This window comes from Triticum urartu, chromosome 2 (assembly GCF_003073215.2).
Source record: "Triticum urartu cultivar G1812 chromosome 2, Tu2.1, whole genome shotgun sequence".
Taxonomy (NCBI): domain Eukaryota; kingdom Viridiplantae; phylum Streptophyta; class Magnoliopsida; order Poales; family Poaceae; genus Triticum; species Triticum urartu.
The window spans coordinates 712,966,227-712,977,772 of NC_053023.1; positions in this window are offsets into that span (position 1 = coordinate 712,966,227).

Below are 11,546 nucleotides of genomic sequence, written 5' to 3' on the forward strand. Positions count from 1 at the left end.
GACTACTTGACCAAATAAAAACTTAACATTTTCCCAATTTTAGTTCTTGGCAGATTTTAGCTATTGTAGGACAAGTCAAGCAATCATCTCACAATTCAAGCAAGCATGCAAAGAGTATATTGGCAGCGGAAAGTAAAGCATGCAACTTGCAAGAATGTAAAGGGAAGGGTTTGGAGAATTCAAACGCAATTGGAGACACAGATGTTTTTCCCGTGGTTCGGATAGGTGGTGCTATCCTACATCCACGTTGATGGAGACTTCAACCCATGAAGGGTAACGGTTGCACGAGTCCACGGAGGGCTCCACCCACGAAGGGTAATGGTTGCACGAGTCCACGGAGGGCTCCACCCACGAAGGGTCCACGAAGAAGCAACCACCCACGAAGGGTCCACGAAGAAGCAACCTTGTCTATCCCACCATGGCCATCGCCCACGAAGGACTTGCCTCACTAGCGGTAGATCTTCACGAAGTAGGCGATCTCCTTGCCCTTACAAACTCCTTGGTTCAACTCCACAATCTTGTCGTAGGCTCCCAAGTGACACCTAGCCAATCTAGGAGACACCACTCTCCAAGAAGTAACAAATGGTGTGTTGATGATGAACTCCTTGCTCTTGTGCTTCAAATGATAGTCTCCCCAACACTCAACTCTCTCTCATAGGATTTGGATTTTGTGGAAAGAAGATTTGAGTGGAAAGCAACTTGGGGAAGGCTAGAGATCAAGATTCATATGGTAGGAATGGAATATCTTGGTCTCAACACATGAGTAGGTGGTTCTCTCTCAGAACATATGAGTTGGAATTGTGTATGTGTTCTGATGGCTCTCTCCTTGAATGAAGAGGAGGTGGAGGGGTATATATAGCCTCCACACAAAATCCAACCGTTACACACAGTTTTCCAATCTCGGTGGGACCGAATCAACCAACTCGGTCGGACCGAAAAGGTAAACCTAGTGACCGTTAGAGATTTTCGATGGGACTGACATGCAACTCGGTAGGACCGATATGGTTAGGGTTTGGGCATAACGTAATCTCGGTGAGACCGATTACACAAACACGGTGAGACCGAGTTTGGTAATAAGCTAACCAGAGAGTTGGTCAGGAAAAATCGGTGGGACCGATTTGCTCTTTCGGTGAGACCGAAAAGTTACAAAAGGGAAACAGAGAGTTTACATTGCAATCTCGGTGGGACCGATTCGCTCTTTCGGTGAGACCGAAAAGTTACGAAAGGGAAACAGAGAGTTTGCAATCCCATCTCTGTGAGACCGAGATCCCTATCGGTAGAACCGAATTGCTAGGGTTTGGCAGTGGCTTATGACAAGTGAAACTCGGTGGCGCTAGATAGAAAGAATCGGTAGGACCGAGTTTGGCTTAGGGTTTAGGTCATATGTGGATATGGGAAAGTAGTTGAGGGTTTTGGAGCATATCACTAAGCACATGAAGCAAAAGGCTCATTAAGCAACACCTCATCCCTCCTTGATAGTATTGGCTTTTCCTAAAGACTCAATGTGATCTTGGATCACTAAAATATAAAATGAAGAGTCTTGAGCTTTTGAGCTTGAGCCAATCCTTTGTCCTTAGCATTTTGAGGGTTCCACTTTCACATCCATGCCATGCCAATCATTGAGCTTTCCTGAAATAGTCATCTTGGAATAGCATTAGCTCAATGAGCTATATGTTGTTGTGAATTACCAAAACCACCTAGGGATAGTTGCACTTTCAAGCTCCCCCTTTTTGGTAATTGATGACAACATATAGATCAAAGCTTCGACAAATGATAATAAGCATAAAATATATCGTCGCTTTGAGAAGTATGTGACAAGTAAGAGCTCCCCCTAAATTTGTGCATATTTAAAATTTGCTTTGGACTGCAAATGCACAAAGAGTTAGAGTCATGGGTTACTCTTCCATGTCACATACATCTTGGTGGAGCGCTTAAAATGATAAGAATGAAATACATGCACTCATCACCAAGAATAGTGAATGATCACATAAGATAGATAAGATGATAATATTAAGCAAACATTAAGTGTAGCTTATGATCAAACACATGATCATCAATGTCTCACGAGCAATGACATAGTATCTCACACAAAAGCAAACAAAGTTCGAAAAACCACCAAATAAAACAAGAGAGAATAAAAGCAACACTAAAAGCAACACTCTCTCTCGAAGCCTATGATCTATACATTTTCTCCCCCTTTGGCAACAAGTTACCAAAAAGTTCCTAGAAAATGCATAGTGCTAAGTCGACACTCAGGCTTGATCTTCAGGTGGTGGTGGAGTCCGGAGCACTCCAAGGATGAAGCCTTCTGTAGACGTGGTCGGAGTCGAGGCTGAAGTGGACGCTGGAGCTGGTGGAACTGAGGCTGTAGCTGGTGCAGACGTGGTGGTTCTAGGGTCAGCAACTGGCACTGCAGACGACCTCGGACCTCGTGGCACTCTGGCAAAGGCATCAGTTGTAGTCTTGCCTCTCCTATCCTCCATGTCATCCTGGAGCTGCTCCACTGCAGTCTGAATCTCTGTCACTTTGACATCCAAGTCATAGAACTTTTGTTCCATGATCCTCTCTAAGCTTGCCTGGTTCTGAGTTAGGGTGGCTAGTCCTTGCTCAATCCGCAGGGTGGATGCAATCAAGTAACCGAGCTGCTCTTGTTTGGTTTTCAGGAAATATTCAGATGCCTCCTCTTGAGTAGGCATCTTGGCAGCTTTCTCCTTCCTCGCCTTCTCCTTCTTGGCTTGTGCTTGGGCAGATGATGGCTCATTCTTAGTCATGACCACTTGATTATCTTCAAAGTCTGGACGGATGGGAAGGTGTTCCTTGTCCAATAAGTATATGCCCGTGCCCGTCTTAGAGTTGATGAGCTCCTGAATCTGTGGGGCATATCCACAGCTCCTCTTCTGGTCTGCTGCTATCCTCTTGATTGTTTCAATCATAAGGCTCATGACTTTGAATTTCTGTGGCACGTCAAAGATATGAAGCAAGTTGATCGCGTGGCCCCTGATCATCTTGTGATCTCCAGACTTGGGCAATAGGGTGTGCCTAAGAATCCAGTTGATGGTTGGCAGCCCTGACAGAAGATAGTGTACTGAGCCAAACTTGAACGTATCAAGTGCTTCATTTGGAATCTCCTTGTACATGTTTGACATTGAGTTGTGTTCCATCTTCTTCTTGGCATAAATGTCCAAGTCATCGTCATGCTCTTCTGGGGCATTAATCAGCTGAGCCCATTCAGCAACTGTAGACTGGTACCTCGTACCCTCTGACATCCATACAATCCTGCCATCTGGATAGAAATGGGCTGTGGAGTAGAACTGCATGATGAGTTCCTCGTTCCACTTTGTGAGCTTCTGCCCAACAAAGTCCTCTACTCCACATGCCTTGAAGCTGTCCTGCACTCCAGGGTAGTACTCTTCGTTGTTCTTGATGTATTGCCAATCAACCCATCTCATATCACAGACAATTGGCTTCTTGTCTAGCAGCACTGTCTCATAAAAGTCTTGCTGCTCCTTGGTGTGAAACCTGTAGTCAACTGCAGTCCTTCTCCTTGAAGCATACGGGTCTGCTTCTCTCCACTTCTGGAGCCCTGAATCTCTCCTGAGTTTCATTTCCTCAGCCACAGGATGAGCATCGTTGTGGTCTGGGATCTTGGGCTTGAGCTTTCTAAGAACATTCTCTTCTTCTTCTTCTGCAGCTTCAGGCACTGGGGCCTTGTTCTTCTCAGTAGCTGGGATGCTTCTTGTGTTCCTCTTTGGCTTTGGCTTTGCAGCTGGCTTGGCCTTGGAAGCAGCTGCCCTTGTTCTTATGGCATCACCCATCAGCTTGGGTGCCTTATGTGCTGGTGCAACTACCTCTTCTTCTTCCTCCTCATCTTCCATGATGGAAGCCTTGCCAAGCACTCTGGCTACAGTGTTCTTCACCCTTTCTTTCCTCTTCTTGCCTTCAGCAGCAACTGGCTCAATGGGAGTGGGCTTCTTAGTTGAAGCTCTGGCCTTTGTCATAGGCTGCCTGCCTGCTGGCCTTTTGATCTTCATCCCTGGTTTTATGCCCTGTGCTTGCTCAACTCTCTTGGAAGTTGCTTCCTCTTCTGCCACATAATCCTCATCTTCTGAGTCTGAGGTTCTCTTCTTTCTCTGTCTTGTAGCAGCTTTAGGCAGATTGCTAGGGGTGCTCCTGCTGCCATCATCTGAGGAACTTGAGGGACTAGTGCCCTCACTCATCTGCACTTGCTGCTCTGACAAGTTCTGGCTATCACTTTGGTCTAACATGATGCAAACTCTGACTGCTGACCCTGTGAATAGGTTATAGATGAGATAGAGTGGATAAGCATCACAAAATGCAGAGATTTTTGGAAAAGAATAGTTCAAAAACTTAGTTTTAGTTTCCCACTGAAAGCATCTCTGATCTACCGATTTCTAAACTCGGTGATACGGAAGCAGTTTTGGCACCTAAACTAGTGAACTCGGTCAGACCGAGTCACAGTTCGGTGGCACCGAGACTGCTAGGATTTCACAGAGTTCCAAAATCAGTCACACCGATAAGTAATTCTCGGTCAGACCGAGTCTCACTTGTGCAATGGCATAAGCCAAATCGGTGGGACCGAGTTTTTCAACTCGGTGGGTCCGAGATGGTTTTGGCGGAAACCTAACCCTAAATTTTTTGAATTAAACCTAATCTACGAGTTCATTGACTGGATAGAAGTTTAACAAACGTGGCAAGAATCATGATGATCACAATGTGCTAAGAATCGGATTGGGGAATAGCACAAAGATCGAGTCCATACCCTAGTTCGGCGGAGACTCGCTACGGCGGCAACGGCGGGGTTGAATTTCCATTGACGGCGACGGAGACCAGCGACTGGAGGCGGCTGGCGGTGAGGAGACGATCCAGAGACCAAGTTGGCAGAGCAGGCTATCGCGCGGGCGAAGGGGTTCGGAGAAATTTCCAAATTTTTGCCCGTGACTATATATAGCCCGACCCTGTCGGTGTGACCGAGTGGAACAACTCGGTGGCACCGAGATGCAAAACTGTATACAGTTGTTGCAACTCGGTGTGACCGAATGGTTCAAATCGGTTGCACCGAGATCGAAAACCTAGATCAACTTAATGATCTCGGTAGGACCGAAAGTAGGGTATCGGTCAGACCGAGAATCATAAAGAGGTTTTGGAAGTTTAAGTCTATGACGAATCGGGGACTCCAAGCGCTCCTCACACAGAGTGGTTCGAATCTGACTTGATCAAATTTTGTGATGTAGCATGAATAGAGTTTGAGACGAGAAAAGCATAGATAGCTAGAGGAGGTTCTTAGGCATTCTTGTCCATCCACTTGGCAAAAGGAAATAAAACCAAACAATCAAAACAACAAGTGGATGTCCTCGAATGAGTAAAATATGCAACCAGCATGCTCACACAATAAGATGGCAAATGAAATATGTGACAAGGCATGCACAACCAATTCTAGCATCTATCAAGCAATTTGCGATGACAAGGTCATCTATATATGAGTATATTGACTTAGGAGTCAAGTGAGAACACTTGATCATAGGTCATACTCATCGTTTAAGCTCAAGTGGGGTTACCACTTTTACATAAAGCCTTGTTGTGTTCACATCTTTAGAGTTGCTTTAGCTCAAGTCTTAGAGTAAAGCTCCCCCTAGATGTGATATCCCCCCTTAGAGGGATGAACTAACCTCGGGTTTTGTCGATGATGACTTCATGTAGATGTTGAAGATGTGGATGCTCAATGTTGATGTAGATCACTTGGAGCTATCCATTTGAGTGAATTGCACTTTCAATACCTACATGGGTTAGTCCCACAAGGAACAAACAAGGATATCCATAGACATAGAGTGATGCACACACAAGATGATGTCCATGAAAACTTTTAGGTTACCTTGTCCCATGTCTTACCAACAGGAGGGTTTGTGACTCCTTGAACTAGTGCAAGATGTGGAAGTTGATTGCACTTGTTCTTGCCAAAATGATAAGAGTGAAGTATGTTGGCAGAGTCACCCTCAAGAACTCTCTAGTTCTTCTTCTTTTGGATCCACACCATCTTGATGGGAATCCTTGGAGTTGTAGTCGTACTTGATGAAGTGGAACTTGAAGTAGTCTTGGGAATCCACTTGACTAAGGTCTTAGGAGCTTCTTCAAATGCATCAATTTCCTCTTGAAGCTTGTCCTTGCCTTTTTGCTTGTAGTCTTGTGGTGGAAGATCATCTTGAGCTTGTGTCCCCTTGAAAGAAGTATCATACTTCTCTTGTTGAGGAACAAACTTTGTCTTGGGGTATTGATCTTCTTCCCACTCAACTCCATTGGCATTGAACTTTCGTTCAAAACCAACACCTTGATTCTTCCGGTGCATTCCTTGCTTGCGCACAATTTCCTCGAATTGCTTACTCCCGGCAAGGCTTTTGTACACTCCTTTCTCTATAATTCCCTTCAATAAGCTATTTTCTTGCTCAAGTGTAACTTGGCTAAGAGAATCATTAGTGGAATCAAGAGAACTACTAGAAGCAACAATATTGGATTTAGCATGATCATTGTTACTGCTAGAGGAAGAATCTTTCTTGTTCTTGTTACTAGACTTGACTTGAGGCATGTAAGTGGATAAGAGTAAATGCTTGGCAATGTAAGAAGAACTTTTCTTGCGGAGATCATCATTGATTGCCTTTAAGAACTCATGCTCTTGCTCAAGATTGAGCTTTTCAAAGCGTAATTTCTCATGAGCTCTTAAAAGTTCTCGATGACCTTCGAAGATAGTTTCATGAGCTAACTTAAGAGTGTTTAGTTCTTTAGTTAGAGCCTCAATCTTCTCCTTATCATTGTCATTCGTTTTATCTTGATTAGCATGATTAATTGACGTTTCATCATAGTATTCATCACTAGAGTTGTCAACAAGAAAATCATCACCTAACAAGTCATCTTCATCACTATTGAAATCAACATACTCGGGGTGTGTTACCTTAGGACCTTTGGCCATGAAGCATCTTCCAATTCCTTCATTTGGTGAGTCAAATATGTCGTAGGAGTTGGTTGACACAAGTGCTAGACCGGCACCACCTTCATCTTGAGTATCTTCGGAGTCGGAGTGATAACTTCTCTCGGAGTGGCTGTCGGAGTCGGAGCCGGATACCCATTCACCAACATGAGCTTGATGTCTTCGTTTTGTGTAGCTCCTTGATGCTTTTTCCTTCCTTTCCGAATCATTGCTTCTCCTTGAGTATCTTCGTTCATAACGATCATCTCTACTCCTTCTCTCTCTTGGTGGTGATTCTTTGCTTCTTATTTTTGGAGAATCTTCTCTTCTCTTGTAGGGAGCCGTACACTCATTGGAATAGTGTACGGGTCTTCCACAACTGTAGCAGTTTCTCTCTCGACTAGAAGATCTTTTGTCATTGTAGGACCTTGACTTGAAGCTTCTATCTTTGCTTCTACTCTTGTAGAACTTGTTGAAGTTCTTCACCATTAAGCTCAATTCTTCATTGAAGTTTTGTTTCTCACTTGATGATGTAGGGGCTTCACATGAGGCTTTGTAGGCACCACTTGATTTTTTGTGAAGTTCCTCTTTATCCTTAAGTGACATCTCATGAGCAACAATTCTTCCAATCACCTCCGTTGGCTTGAGATCTTTGTAATTGGGCATCATTTGGATCAATGTGCACACGGTATCATATTTTCCATCCAAGGCTCTTAGAATCTTCTTGATGATGAATCTATCGGTCATCTCTTCACTTCCTAAGCCGGCAATCTCATTTGTGATGAGAGCAAGCCTAGAGTACATTTCAGCAACACCTTCACCATCCTTCATTTTGAACTTGTCAAGTTGACTTTGAAGCACATCCAACTTGGATTCCTTGATGGAGTCGGTACCTTCGTGCATATCAATCAAAGTGTCCCAAATTTCCTTTGCATTCTCAAGACGGCTGATTTTTTTGAATTCTTCGGGGCACAATCCGTTGAAGAGAATATCACAAGCTTGAGCATTGTATTGCAACATCTTCAACTCATCCGCGGTAGCTTCACGGTTTGGTTCTTTCCCATCAAAGAAGTCACCTTGCAAACCAACACACACAATAGACCAAACGGCGGGGTTATGTCCAAGAATATGCATTTTCATTTTATGCTTCCAAGTAGCAAAATTAGTACCATCAAAGTAAGGACCTCTACGGTGATAATTTCCCTCGCTAGACGCCATACTCTCCTAGGTTGTGAAACCAAGGCTATGACCACCAAAATCTATGGAGATCAAAGCAAACGGAGACCAAAGCTCTGATACCACTTGTAGGATCGAAAGTATGTCTAGAGGGGGGGGTGATTAGACTACTTGACCAAATAAAAACTTAACCTTTTCCCAATTTTAGTTCTTGGCAGATTTTAGCTATTGTAGGACAAGTCAAGCAATCATCTCGCAATTCAAGCAAGCATGCAAAGAGTATATTGGCAGCGGAAAGTAAAGCATGCAACTTGCAAGAATGTAAAGGGAAGGGTTTGGAGAATTCAAACGCAATTGGAGACACGGATGTTTTTCCCGTGGTTCGGATAGGTGGTGCTATCCTACATCCACGTTGATGGAGACCTCAACCCACGAAGGGTAACGGTTGCACGAGTCCACGGAGGGCTCCACCCACGAAGGGTAATGGTTGCGCGAGTCCATGGAGGACTCCACCCACGAAGGGTCCACGAAGAAGCAACCACCCACGAAGGGTCCATGAAGAAGCAACCTTGTCTATCCCACCATCGCCATCGCCCACGAAGGACTTGCCTCACTAGCGGTAGATCTTCACAAAGTAGGCGATCTCCTTGCCCTTACAAACTCCTTGGTTCAACTCCACAATCTTGTCGGAGGCTCCCAAGTGACACCTAGCCAATCTAGGAGACACCACTCTCCAAGAAGTAACAAATGGTGTGTTGATGATGAACTCCTTGCTCTTGTGCTTCAAATGATAGTCTCCCCAACACTCAACTCTCTCTCATAGGATTTGGATTTTGTGGAAAGAAGATTTGAGTGGAAAGCAACTTGGGGAAGGCTAGAGATCAAGATTCATATGGTAGGAATGGAATATCTTGGTCTCAACACATGAGTAGGTGGTTCTCTCTCAGAACATATGAGTTGGAATTGTGTATGTGTTCTGATGGCTCTCTCCTTGAATGAAGAGGAGGTGGAGGGGTATATATATAGCCTCCACACAAAATCCAACCGTTACACACAGTTTTCCAATCTCGGTGGGACCGAATCAACAAACTCGGTCGGACCGAAAAGGTAAACCTAGTGACCGTTAGAGATTTTCGGTGGGACTGACATGCAACTCGGTAGGACCGATATGGTTAGGGTTTGGGCATAACGTAATCTCGGTGAGACCGATTACACAAACTCGGTGAGACCGAGTTTGGTAATAAGCTAACCAGAGAGTTGGTCAGGAAAAATCGGTGGGACCGATTTGCTCTTTCGGTGAGACCGAAAAGTTACAAAAGGGAAACAGAGAGTTTACATTGCAATCTCGGTGGGACCGATTCGCTCTTCAGTGAGACCGAAAAGTTACGAAAGGGAAACAGAGAGTTTGCAATCCCATCTCGGTGAGACCGATATCCCTATCGGTAGAACCGAATTGCTAGGGTTTGGCAGTGGCTTATGACAAGTGAAACTCGGTGGCGCTGGATAGAAAGAATCGGTAGGACCGAGTTTGGCTTAGGGTTTAGGTCATATGTGGATATGGGAAAGTAGTTGAGGGTTTTGGAGCATATCACTAAGCACATGAAGCAAAAGGCTCATTAAGCAACACCTCATCCCTCCTTGATAGTATTGGATTTTCCTAAAGACTCAATGTGATCTTGGATCACTAAAATATAAAATGAAGAGTCTTGAGGTTTTGAGCTTGAGCCAATCCTTTATCCTTAGCATTTTGAGGGTTCCACTTTCACATCCATGCCATGCCAATCATTGAGCTTTCCTGAAATAGTCATCTTGGAATAGCATTAGCTCAATGAGCTATATGTTGTTATGAATTAGCAAAACCACCTAGGGATAGTTGCACTTTCAGGTCTCCCCCTGCCGGGTCTCCTCCGCCGTGGCCACCAGCGCCTTGAGGCGCTCCACCGTGGCCTGGAGCTGCCCCTTGTCGTCGGCCAGCTTGTCGCGCTGCTGGTCCGCCTCGGCAAGGGCCTACTGCGCCTCTATGACCTTGGCGGCCTCCGCCTTGAGGCGCTCCACCTCGGCCTCGAGACGGCTCTTGTCGCCCACCAGTTGCCCCCGCAGCCGGCTGGCTTCGTCAAGCGCCTGCCGGGCTGACGTTGCCTCCGCCTCCGCCGTCTCCACCTCGGCCCCGAGCCGGCCGACATCTGCGACGAGCCGGTCATAGCGAAAACCGTCCCGAATCAGCCGGGTCCTCCAAGACAGCACCTCGGTTGCAGAAGAAAAAACTCAGCGACAAAGTACTATTTTAAAATTCGACCCAACTACTACGCAGATGGCCCGAATATCGAGGGCTATACCCAGTGGGTGCGCTAGTGCGCCCCCACTAGAAAAGAGCATGAAGGAGAAATACCTGTCGCGATGCGGAGCTCCTCCTCCTTGGCGGTGAGCCTCTCCTTGAGACGCCGATGCATCTCAAGGAGCCGGTTGAAGATGTTGACCTGGTAGGAGTCAAGTTGCTACAATAGGAGACAATCAATGCAAGACAGCAAGATAAGATTCGACCCACCTCCATGCAGTTGGCCCAAATCTCGGGGGCTACACCCAGTGGGTGCGCTGGCGCGCCCCCACAAAGAAGAAAACGATGGAAAAAGAAAAGGTAGAGCGCAAACGTAAACTTACGAAGACTGTGCGCTCCAGCTCCAGCGTCGCCTCGACCTTGGCCTGGGCGAATGCCTAGATCAGGTCCGTCCACACTCGCAAGCAACAGGTCACGTCGGCCATCGCCGCCTCCTCCTGGGTCAGAGGTCAGAAGGGGACCTTGCTGGTCCCGCTCTGCGACGGCCGTGACTCGGCAACCCGGCGTCCTCCGGCCCTGATCGCCAGGGCATGCGCTCCACCGGCCGCCTCCCCTGAAGTCGGTGCCTTCTCCAGCGCCCTCCCCGGCACCGACGCCAGCTCGGTGGGCGGAGCGGCTTGATGCTCCACGACCAGCGGCGCCTCGCTTGCTGGCGTCCGGGACGCCCCCTCCGTTGCCGCCCGCGCCGCCTCCACCAAGACGGCGTCGCCGCCGCCTCCATCGGTCCCCTCCCGATCGACGACGTCGGTCCACGGCGGGGTGCCTTCCTCGACAACCATGACCTCCCGGTCGAGGTCCATCGCGTCCGCACGGCCGCCTTGGCCGTGCTCCCTTGCCTACGCCAGCACGAAGACCGTCGTCGCCACCACCGTCCCTGCCGGAATCTCCGGCCACGCCGGTTCCTGGCCGGCTTGCGTCCACGCCACCGCGGCATTGACCCAGGCCTGGGTCGATGCCGCCTCCAGCTCCGCCTCGGCCCAGTTCCGATCCCGCCAGGCCAGGCCCTCAGCGTCGGCCGGGTCCAGACCAAGGTCCGGATCCACCGTCGCCTCGTCCTCG